The sequence below is a fragment of the Artibeus jamaicensis genome, unplaced genomic scaffold, assembly GCF_021234435.1.
Source record: "Artibeus jamaicensis isolate MK-2021 breed Jamaican fruit bat unplaced genomic scaffold, CSHL_Jam_final scaffold_1964, whole genome shotgun sequence".
In the NCBI taxonomy this organism is placed as follows: Eukaryota; Metazoa; Chordata; class Mammalia; order Chiroptera; family Phyllostomidae; genus Artibeus; species Artibeus jamaicensis.
In genome coordinates this window covers 51,028,796-51,041,795 of record NW_026522030.1, presented here as the reverse complement: position 1 = coordinate 51,041,795, position 13,000 = coordinate 51,028,796, and positions in this window count along the sequence as shown.

Below are 13,000 nucleotides of genomic sequence, written 5' to 3'. Positions count from 1 at the left end.
TGTTGAATAGTTGAGTCTGGATGTTAGAAGAGAGTTTTTTGGAGGTGGAGGTACAGAGTTTGGGTCTCTATAAAGAGCTCACCTTACTGTCATCCTATTTGGGTAAATGCCATCACTATCTTTCCAATTGCTGGGTCTAGAAACTCTTTTCTCTAAGGGGCTCATATATGGACTTCACAGAATTCCTGAACTTCTGTGAAATTGTATTCAACATCTAGGTATGCATGAATATGTGCATTAGCCTGGGACTGTGAGCCATACATTTTTACCGGTTTTCAAAAGGGGTCTTGCTCACCTTCACCCCAAAATATATACAAAAAAGACTAAAAAGCAGAGTTATGATCCTTGTCTCCTTTCTTTATATTTAATCATGAGTCAAGTACTTCAGTTATTCAAGATGTATGCAGTAATATTTATATCCTTCACCTTTCCTCATTGCTAGTCTCCTAGTTGAATTCCTTACCACTTGCAATGTTAACTACTTTTTTACTAGGATGTCTTAATTTCCCGATACATATAACTAGATATATATTTTTTGTCTAAATCACTGCCTACTGTACTAAGTTTAGCCTTCATCCCTATGGGTAGCAGAAAACTTTATCCAAATTAACCCCTTCTAAGAATTGTCAGTTATGAAAATCTCAGACTCACTTCAATTCAAAGTACCTTATCTTTAACTAGGACATTCCAAAGCAACTGGAAGCTGAATGTAGAAGAGTGAGGTATGATAGGTCTTTCCTTACCTTCTCAGGCAGCTATTTTGTTGATGGGGTTGTCTGGAAGGTAAGGGTGAGTGAAAGAAATTCACTCATGTGATTGTCAACATATTGGAGGTCAGCATATTGGTGGCAAGCTGACAATTCTTACCATTCTAATATCTGGGTGTTGGTAACCAGCCACTGGTTATATAATGTGGCATCTTAGGTGGTTTCGGATGCCCACCTGGCAGTCATATGGGGCCAGTGAAACTTCCTCCCCTTCTTCCTGGTGGGTGGCTCTCTGTATTCTTCTCATGCCGGCCCAAAATTCATCAATATGGCCAGCTATTTGCTGCCTACTCCTTATTTGGTGACTTCAGGTAGGTGTATAGCAACTTGAAATCCTTACTGCATCTACCTAAATCTGTGAGTAACTGGGAGAGAGTGAGGAGAAACCTTAATCTCTTCTGACTTACTGCCTTACTCTGTTCTAGGATCTAATGTCCAAGGTGTTCAGTGACATTCTGGTACAGCTGAGGTTCATAACAATCTTGCCTTCCTGATAATGCTTTCAAATTTCATGAGTGATTCCCTAGGGGACACCTGACTTGGTTGGCTAGAGAGAAATAAGCCAAAATTCCTCCCACCCTCCCAACATGGTCAAGATGAAAAGGGTAAATACTGATTCATAAACTTTGTTCCCACCCCCCAAATGACTCCTCTTCCCCTGTATACCCACTTCATGGGGGTTGCTTTGCTGATTTTTTTTGAAAAGCCCCCTTCTAATTAAGTCCTAAGTCAGAGATGTCCAGCATGCTTAATTTTTTAGCTGTCTCTAGTTAGCCATTTTGGTAGGAAGAGGTCTCAGTGCACATCAAAACTTCATGGCACTAATCTCTTCATTGGTACCTGTGATACAATGTCTTGTCTCTCCCAAACATCCTCCCCAGGATTTTTCACTTCAGTGGCTCTACAGGTCAAGGTAAGTCTCATCTACTGATCTTTAAGGTCTTAAAAATATGACCCCTTCTACACTTGCAGTCTCAACTCCTCTCATGAGCTCTAAATGCACTAAATAATATGGGCATTAATCAAACAGATCTTGTTTTGGTACGTTGACTTATCACATCTACATGGTGTTGCTTATGTTATGCCTTCTTCCTGAAGTAGCTTTTCTTTAATTTTGATTGAAATAACTTATGTTCATTCTTTAGGTTTACCTCACATGTCATTCCCATAATACTATAACCATTCATTTTAGGGAAATTCTTTCTATGCTATTCACAGCATGCTTTTACTTATTTGGTTCTGCTTTATTACACTGAGAAATTGTAAGAAATTGTAAAGTGGATCTACACTTTATTAATCATATTATCAGCACAAGCTAGCAAGGTGCCTTGAACATAGCAAGTGTTCAACATTTCAGTTAAACTACACAGATAGGGGTCAGATTATGGGAGGAGACTTACACGGCCTTAAATACTAGTTCAGTTGGTAACCATTAATGGCTTGGGAGAGGAGGCATTTGTTTCTCAGGGTTGTTTATTTTTTCAAGTTATAAAAAATGCTTCTATTGCAATAGCTTAGTGAAATATCCACCAAAGCAAAGCATAAGAAACCTGACATAAATTATAACTTGGTCACATGACAGGGTATTTTTTTGCATGTTAATATCTGAAGGAAAAACTAAAACCATGTTCTTGGATCTAAAACGCAATCAACAAGTGGAAACATGAAGTCTAAAAGATGATCAAGTACGAATACCTCCCCAAAGTTAGCAGACTGCTGGATTCCAGGACATATATTGGGCCAGGGATTCACCAATTTCAGCTGCTCAGTGGTTAGGGTGGAGAAAATGAGGTGTTCAGAGCCAAATACTGGTAGGGAAACAAAATCCCTATGGGCGTCAGTTGGCAGGTTTCACACCCGGCGCCATGCAGCCATGTTGTTGGTGCCATCAGGCACCTGAACACCTCGGCTTTGAAAAAGTAGAGCTTTGGGATAGACTTCGTCTTCAAGAGTGACCTTAGCTGGAGGGCTTCAAAGAGGACTCAGGAACCACTGGCAACACTTGGAGACTTTGGCTAAACTAAAAAGCCTTGATTTATATGAATAAAGACTTAGATGTTCTTTAAACAGCTCCCTTCATGTGCCTGAACCAACAGACTAGAAGAGGTATATGGTGTTCTAAATATGCAGGGTCTAGCAGAACTAATGCCATTGAGTGTGGTTGGTAGGGTCCTTGAATGTCTTGCATGAGATAGACAGCAATTTGAACATTTCACCTAAAATGTCATATGGTGTGCTTGAGTGTGATAGTGTTATGTTACAGAATTACATGCTTATGATTTTTGTAATAAAAGGTTTCTATGTAATAAAAAGGGGCATTATTTATGCCAGACCCTGTGTTTTGAAGATTATCTTGACACACCTAAATTTAATTGGGTTTGCCACAAGAGCCAGATCTAATAATGTGGGTACATGACTCTGTCCATAAACACCAACTTACATATATATTCAGCCAACTCCCACACCCATATCCTTTTTCATCAGATATGAACATACCTGCCTTCACATGACCACACTTTGCTAACCCACCCATACCTATAAACAGAGGCACGTGCATGTGCAAATATATCATCATCAAACCTTGGGATTATGCACACTTCCCTTCCCGCCTGTTCTGAACCATGCAGCTGTTTTAGGTCATTCTGTTACCCACTAGCTACACTCTAGGTGGAACAGCTGTGGTCAGAAACTTGGCCAGGACTCTCTGCCAAGACAGGGTGGCTGAGTGAGCAGCTATTGAGCATAGCTGCGGAATGTGGGTAGAGTCAGAGAAGAAGGGGCACAGCTGATGCTACTTCAGGAAGAAGGTGGGAAGCTCTACTGCCTTCCCCCTGAGATGGCAGAAAGCAGCTGTGTGCTGCTGATGCAAGGAAAATGAAATGGTAGAGCTTGGCTTCAGAAGCAACAGCTGCTGTGGCTGTGAGGGTGCCACTGTGTGAGCCCCAGAGGGTGGGCCTTGCTCCAGCGCCTGTGGGAAATGGTAGGAGGTGGTTGCCTCTTTTCTCTTTGGTAGGGACTCTCTTTGGTCAGGAAGCTTTGGCAGTTTGTTGAGTTTCTTTGTATTTGAGGGCTAGCATGGGACAATACATGTGAGAGTGCATAATTCTTCATGCCCATCCATGTTTACTTGTGTAGAGATGACTGCCTTTGGGAATAATGTTAAAAGTTTCTGAGCAGTGGAACAAACTGAGGGCGGGGTTGGCTAAATGCTTCTGATGCCCTCGCACACAGACTCACCTTGCCTGTGAAGCTACCGCTCTCCCTGTCACTGAGAAGCAAGATCCTTTAGTTAGTGGAAGATCCTCCTCCATTCTGCACTCAACCTTGCAGAGAGAAACATCATGATTCTTGCTCAAGATCACTCATTCCAGGCAAGAGGAGGCCAGTGGCATGTTGGACTCCGATACTTCTTGGGAGAATTTAACATTTGGGAGCCACTACATAAGGCGAAGAAAATCCACCATGCTGTTTGAATACCAATTGCAGTCCCAAGTGCCAAGTTCTCTGTCTTCAAAGCAAAGGCTCACAGAGATCATTTAAAAAAGACTAAATGAGGTGCTGGGGCCTAGCACCTTCACAGCCCCATCCTAGCTTTTCAGTGTCTCACTTCCTGCCTTTTCTATATGATTAAAGCTCTTCTACAGCTTCTTTGTCAGATAGGCCTCCACCGAGCTGCTCTGTGCGGAACCACCTTCCCTCTGCAGTGTCCCAGGGGGCCGGTTATCACCAATAGCCCTGTCAGGACTACAAAAAAGCCTGTGGCTGCACAAAGATCCAGGCTTAGTGTGTAATTAAAAACTAACTGCTGGGTGAACTAATTTGTCTTTGACACGCGTCTCCCAAATTTTGAGACCCTTCACAGCCTTTCCTACACCCTATCCTGAGCTCCAGCTGACTTGCTCCCTCTCTTTGATTTAGCCACTGGAATTGGACATGGCTTTGATTTCGCTCCTTCTTGGCCATCTCCTCAGCAACAGCTGCCTTCTCTGCTTGACTTCAATCTCCATATTCACTATGGTTAAATCCATAAACTGAATGCATCTGCCCCCAGCAGCTGGAAATCCTAGTCTCCCACCATGTAATTCCCTCCTTGGACAGGGAGAGAGTGACAGACCTTCAAAATTAATATTTGCTTTGAAAAATTACTCCTTTCCTTCAGTGGCTCCTACTAAAATCCTTCTTTCAATGTGGTATTGAGAGGGCACCATTGAAATGTAAGAATTTGTTCTAAAGTATAAATGACTGCTAAGAGGTTTATCAAACTTACTACTTTCTGAAAGAAGTATGCATATTTCAGGAGCAGGGGGTTTCTTTCTGAGTTGCCTGAGAACTAAGAAGGCCCTTTTCCAGGTTCCCTATGGAGACTACAAGGAGTCTGCCTAGACATCTTTGGTCTCCTGATATCATCATTTTTATTCCTTTGCTTCCTCCACAGGACATCTATTCTTCCAAGGACTAATATCGTAACCTGCATAACTATACTCCTTGACCTTTTCTTCAAGGTGAAATCTGCATATTTTCTTTGGACCAGAACCTAGGAAAGGGGTCTCCTCCACCAGCCACCCCGAGTTATCAGTGTGCTAGCTTGTGGGGAAAGTGATAAGGTGAACTCTCCTTTTTCCTAACACATTCTTCCTGGTTCATACAGTCAGTGTTTGTTCCTAGAGCAAGGCCATTTGCTCAAAATTATCAGTGTTCCTAGGAAACATTTGTCATGGAACACTTTTTCTTTCTGCATAAAACCATAAACAAAGTACATAAGGAACCACTGTTTACAACTCTTTATGGGTAATTATAATATCTTATCTTGCTACTTCCTACACATTTAATTGTCATCTTTCCACTCCTTATGTGGTTAATTACTTGTCCTATATAGTGGTTGAAGAAACTGAGGGTTAGACATATTAAATCATTTGCCTGAAGTCATGTAGCCAGCAAATGGCTGTTCTGGGGTTCAGATCAAAGTCTAATTCCAAATTCCGTGCTCCCTCCATTAAACCAGTCTGGTTAGGAATGATGTATTGTGATGACTAAATCTCGATATTTTTTTCTTCTCAAAGTTGAAGGCCATCTTAGTGATTAATGGGAACTTGGTTCCTCACTCACGACATTTCTCACAGATTATAAAGTGCAGACCCTTGAGACTGGCATGACCTCACACGGCTGACCAGCTGGCTCACCTCAGCCCTCAGCTTATTTTTGCTAGCCACCAATAAGCAGGACAAACTTGCCTCATCTGCCGCAATTGTTATTACACCTACATTGTCCGTAAAATTATATACCTCTTCCTCTCTCTCTCTTATTTTTGCAAGGGACTAATTCTTTCTCTGATAGTCAGAATGAGTTGAGCTTGAGAAAAGTTTGCTCCTGGCCCATGGACAGAACATAAGCTTGGGATGTGTAGCTGGGAAAATGTGCTAGTCCCTACACTAGATTCCCAGTTTGTGAATTTATGAGGCTTTGTAATAAGTACTGTGACGGTTATTACTCAGTGGCAGCTGATATCATCTGCCACTTTTGCATATATTCTTCTTCATTTCTAAGTCAAACCACAGATGTTTCATCCCTCGAGATCACACCTGCAGGCCTAAAACCAGTTTAAATAAAACCAGTGGGATAGCAGATGTTTTGAAACTGGAACAGTTATGTGATTGGACAGGGAAAAAGAAGAGAACTATTTCACTATTTCTTTATCTGCACAAATGCCAGAAATGAACTCCTCTTTTCACTGTGACAGAAAAGACTAGCTAGAAGTCCTGACTCTTTCTGCTTCCTCTAATCTAAAGGGCAGTTTTGACACTTTATTTACATAAAAGATGATGGGTTTTATTTCAGCCCTAAGATTCAACTCACCTTTAATAAATTGCCCACAGTATTCTTGGTTCACCCGTATAAAATGAAGGAACACTTTTAAGTCATATGAGGGCACCACATTTGCTGATGCAAAAATGCGTTAGTCTGATAGGAAAGTTAATTAAGCAATAAGACATGACGTGACATGAATTATTGTGTAATAACTCATGCCTTCAGCATAGCTAGGCACAAACCTGAAGGCCAAGTACCCCTACAATGTCTAGGCTTGAGTTATGCTATAATAACTCATGCCCTGGAGTTTTCCAACAAAGCACGAGGAGGAATTAAAAAAAAAAAAAAAACAAGGACAAAAACTGATCTCCAGCAAGCAAGAGAGGATGAAATAGGGTCATTGTTCAGAACTCTATGTTCTTCCACTCAAGCCATACTTTCATAACAAGAATTTGAGGATGAAGTTCACTAGAATTCTTTTCATCACTTCTTATAGCTTTGAGAAGACACCTCAAACTTCCAACTTAGAACTTAGTACAACATGCTGAAGGAAATGCTTTCCCAGAAGTATGGGCACTTGAAAATTCAGCAAGCACAATGGATGCTTTTTGACTCAAAAGGGGAAATAACTTATCTCTTTATAACTTTTGAAATATCACCTGCCCTCTGATTTTGAGGGAGATGAGTATCTTGAGAATAGGAAGCCATGTGTCACGAGAAATGGGAACTAGTTACCAAGACTACTGCATCCTTAAAACATCATCTCCCTTGCTGTATCCCATGGTAAATTGGAGTTGGGCTTTTGGGTCAGAACTAGGGCACTGAAGAGGATTTGATTCTCCAGGCTTTCATTTGACCTGAAGCACTAAACACAAGCCATGTAAAAGCCACAGCATAAAGACTTATACAAATGAGCTCATTCAGTGTCATAGGCAAAAAACTGGGTACCACGTTAGGTCCACAGAAAGATTCCCCTGCTGCTTTTCTTCCATTTCACGAGTATATTGATTTAATGAATGATCATATACCTAATGAGTTCCAATTAGTGGTGTAGTTCTGTTAATCTTACAGCTGGATAGCTTGACAGCCATTCAGATCGCTCTATTAAAATCTGATTTAATCAGAAATATTCACAAAAGAAGCAGCAGCATTTTCGTCCATGCAAACATTCAGACGTGGAACTGATTGAGAGTGACAAGAATACGTCCTGTCCAGCCTCACTCAACTCAAACTGCACGGAAAACAGCTGTACCTCACCCCTGGTTTTCTCCTCCTCTAACCTCCAGCCGCAGCCTGCACGGAGATGAGCAGTTCGGCAAATCTGCGACTTCAAATCTTACAAGTTTGCTGGTAAAGTTCCAAAATTCATAGTCAGACCATGCCTCCCTGAGTACGACTAACATATGGTATTAACAAATTTTATCAACACTGTATAAAGGGAACAGCTCCAGAATGTGTTTCTGTTATTCTTACAGTTACTCTGTTGCTTTCCAGCATGGCACTGATATTGCCTCTCTTTGGTCCTGTTTGAAATGCTGATTTCCACATTTATTTCTTCTCTTAAAAGGCTTCATCATGGAATTTTTACTTTATTTGCTATGTTGCAATTCAGGCTCTTTGTGGAACAGGTGGAGATCTCATAATTTTCTTTTCATCTTATAAAAATTTACAGTGTATTTGGTGAGCAAATAAATATTTTCAGCTTTTTACTCCTGTCACAACTACATAACTGACTCCCCAACATGGTATAACAGTAGCCATAGACAGTACATAAAAAAGCGAGTTTGCCTGCATTCCAATAAAACTGTGCTTACATAATAGGTAGTGGGCTGGACTGGGCTGGCAGGCTGTCGTTTGAAAACTCACGTGTGTGTAGCGAGGCCAAGGGAAGCGGGCCAATTCACCAATGCTGCTCCTTTCTTTAGTTTGGACCATGCATTCTCAAGAGCTGAGGTATATGAAGGCACATACAGTGGTTTAGTGAAAAGATAAAGATGGTACAGTGAGCTGAGTGAGTGAATTGTGGTCCAGCCATTTCCTCCTGTATGAGTTTGAGAAACTTAGCATACTTCTCTGTGTTGTACTTGTCCTTAAAAAAGGCAGGCAGAGTCTCCATGGAAGATGCCGTAAGCCTTCCATACACCTCTGTCCTCTCCTTTTTCCACACAGCTAAACGACATTACCCAGCTTCTTGCACAGGGACGCTTTCTTGTGGTGCCACTCTCATGAATACAGCGCTCAGAGAGCATATGCGCTACTTCTGATCTAGTCCTGCTTCCTCCACACTCTTCATTCTGGTGACTGTAACCTGGGTAAGGTGGTACAGTCTTCAGCACATGTACAAAAATGATTCAGTACAGGATTCGGAGGAGCAAGAGGGAAGATCCTGGTCACTGAAAGGCTGCTTACAGTGGGGTTGCTGAACTATTCATTAGACTGATTTGTGAAAGGTAAATAAGCATTGTTCTTGAAGTTTGCTCATTTTAGTGTTTCCTTGCTTCAGCAGCTTACCATATGTAAACAATTCAATCTCTAACTTGCAAGATTTTTATAAAGATGTAAAATGATTCATGAAAGGTGCTTGGCATTTAGTGGGTCTTTGATTACGCATAGCTCTGACCTGTTTTATTACTCAGGTAGGCAGTGATAAAATTGGTTAAGATGAATGTTGAGCCCTTTGGCAAGGGGTGATCTGATGGTTTGGCAGGAGACAGCTGCCCTCCAACCTGAGATCCCATCACCTCTAATGCTGGGTGGAGGCATGTTTGGTGAGGCATGGGGTTTTGCCAGGTGGGCAACCGTGACTGGGAATATTAGCCACTTAATCTGGGTGGTGGGGGAAGAGAAGAAGTTTCCACTGAGGTTACGCACATATGAGTGCACTCTCCGGGCTGATGTTTATATTTTTGTGTGTTTACAAGACAGAGAGAAGCCCTAGGCTAGTCCCTGGGGATTTTTTTATACCTTCTAATTTTTTCTCCTGAAGAATCTTTGCTTTCAATAAAGAATTTCTCTGGGATGCATTTTCTTTGGTGATGAAGGTATGATTATGATATATAATAATCTTCATGAAAATTTTTAATATAAATAATACATTAAAATGATCAGTTAATAAAATAAAACAATAGAAACAAGGTTAAAAACATTATAACTTCAGCACCCACAATAAACCCAGAGTAAATATGTGATGTATATTATTACAGTCATAGATATAAAGTGGTCATAGGGTATGTGTGTGTATATGTAGATATGCCTTATATATATATACACATGTATATACCCATGTGTGTGTATATATGTATATATAGATAAGTATATAGATATAGATATAGATATGTAGATATATAGATATAGATATAAATAGTTTGGTTTCTTGAATTTAATACAATACTTTCCCATGTGATTACAAATTCTTTTAGAACATTTTCTTAATGACTGTATAATGAATGTATCATAATTTATAGAGCCAAACTCCTTGTTTCTAGTTTTTCTTTAGTATTAAAATTATTATATATAAATGTATGTCATAGAACTGCACAACAACCTAATAACTAATCATCATGTATTCATTCTTTCTGTTGTAAGAATAATCTTTGCAAAATAATAAAGCTGATTGTCTCCTTCCAGTTTTTAATCCTTTAAAGGCCACTTCTTGTCCTTGTGATAAAAACTGGCATTGGTACCAATTTCTTCAAGACTGTGGTACCACAGTCTTCAAGACCCCTCCTGACGTGGTCCTTGCTGACACTTGAAGCTTCATTCTCTGTTGACCGCACTGCTTCGCCCCAGTCCATCTGCTCCCCTTATCATCTCCATGTACTACCATCTCCCCAAAGGGCCTCCCTAACGCTTTCTGTCTGGAAGGCTCCTTGCCCCACTCAACCCTTTAGCTTATTTTTCAAAGGACTTTTCATTTATTTTCCTAGTTGTATTGAGATATAATTGACATTTAATATTTTATAAATTAAAAGGACACAAGATAATGATTTGAAAAATGTATACACTGCAAAATGATTAACTCAGTGAAGTTTAGTAAAAACCCATTACCTTACAGTTACAATATTTTCCCTGTAAAGATAACTTTTAAGACCTTATTCTGTTACCTTATTTTAAATAAACAATACAATATTTTCACTATAGTCATCAGGTTGTATATTACATCTCCTGAATTTATTTATATAATAAAACAGTATGTCACTAACATAAAAACAGACACATAGACCAATGAAACAAAGTCAAGATCCTAGAGATAAATACATGCATATATGGTCAACTGATATTTGACAAGGGAACCAAGAATACTCAATGGGTAACAGGCAGTCTCAATAAACAGTATAAGTAGTATTTTCCCCTTTTTTTTATAAGGAAAAGTGGGTATTCAAATGCACAAGGATAAAACTGGTGCCTTATCTTATACTATTTGCAAAATTTAATGTAAAATGAATCGAAGGCTTATTATGGTCTTTAGATAAGATCAGAAACCATAAAATTCCTAGAAGAAAACATAGAGAAAAATCTCTTGATTTCAGTATTGGCAATTATTTTTTCATTATGATATCCAAAGCACAAGCAAAAAAATAAAAATGTAAACAAGTTGGACTACATCAAACTAAAGAAGAATAAGAAGAAGAAGAAGAAGAAGACCACTTCTGTATAGCAAAAGGGATGATCAGTAAAATAAAAAACCAACCCACAGAATGGGAAAAATCTTGCAAACCATCTATCTGAAAAGAGGTTACCATAATATCCAAAATATATAAGAAACTCACAGTAACCCAGTAGCAAAAACAAAAAAAAACACCTCCCCCACCAAGTAATCCAGTTCAATAAATGGGAAGATAATCTGAGTAGATATTTTTCCAGTGAAGATATTCAGATAGTCACCAGCGATATGAAGAGTTGCTCAATGTGATTAATCATCAGGGAAATGAAAATCAAGCCACCATTATTATCTCATGCCTGTTAGAATGGCTAGCATCAAAAAAAAAAAAGATGGCAAATGCTGGCAAGTACATAGATAAAATGGTATCCTTGCGTATTGTTGTTGGGAATGTAAATTGGTACTGCCCATATGAAAAACAGTATTGAAGGTTCTCAAAAAATTTAAATATAGAACTACCATATGCTATAGAAAATTTACTTCTGGACACATGTCTGAAATCACTATCCCAGAGAGAGATCTGCACCTGGATTTCATTGCAGTATTATTTACAACAGCCAAGAGAGGCAAAGAAACTGAGTGTCCATCAATGGATGAACTGATAAAGTGAATTCGGTGTAGATATACAACACAATACTATCCAGCCACAAAAAAGAAAGGCACCCTGCCACCTATGACAACATGGCTGCACCTTAAGAGTATTATGCTAAGTAAAATAAGACAAAGACAAATGCCATATGGTCTCATATATACAAGGAGTCTTAAAAAAGCACACACACACAACCCAAAATTAACAACAACAATAACAACAATAAACTCAGATAAACAGATTAGATTTGTGGTTGCCGGAAGGAGGGGTTGAGAGAATTGGCTGAAGGTGGTCAAAAGGAAGAAACTTTCCACTGTAGCTCCTACTTTATTATTTCTATTCAAGTATCTCCATCTCATTAAATTTTCTTTTACTTCAAGTTATAAGTTTTCATTTAGCACTATATATCTTTCAGTTCCAGCATGGATCACAATTTTGATGAAAATATGTGATTATTGGAAGTCTTGCCCAGCTTGACTATAATACTTTGAGGCAGATTTGTCTATAAGTTTGGCCACCAGTAAATCTTTTAAGAGCTCTCCACATAATGAACAAATGTTGGGCAGGGAGAACTTGAATCTCTTCTTAACATTCTATATAAAACTAAATCCAAAATGGAATAAAGAGTTAGTTATTATAAAATTAAAAGAAAATTTAAATAATTTATAAAATAATTTTTGATTGGGGAAGACCTCCAAACAATTCTTTTTTATTATCTAAAATTATCACTTCTAATTTAATAGAAACATTGTCATTATAAAGGTATAAAGAAACATTTATAATACTGTATAATAGGCTAATTTCCTTAATATATAAAAATTACAAATAAAAAAATCCAAGAGAAAATTAGGACTGTATAATGTATAATAATTCACAGAAAAAAATAGTAAGTTATTTATTTATTGTGGTAATATAGATGTAAAAACATAAGATATTTGACCTAACTTAGAATAATTAGAAATTAAAATAACAGATCAATTCTCACTGATTAGATTAGCAATCACACAATATAGTGGTAAGTTATTCCTTGGAGAGAGATGAATTATCATACATTACTGGTGGAAATATATTTTCGTGTAAGCCTTCTTTGGTACCACTGGAAAATATCTCTGAAAATTTTAAATGAACCCTCAACATAGCGAGTTTTTACTTCTCAGTATTTACCTTGAAACTATGCTA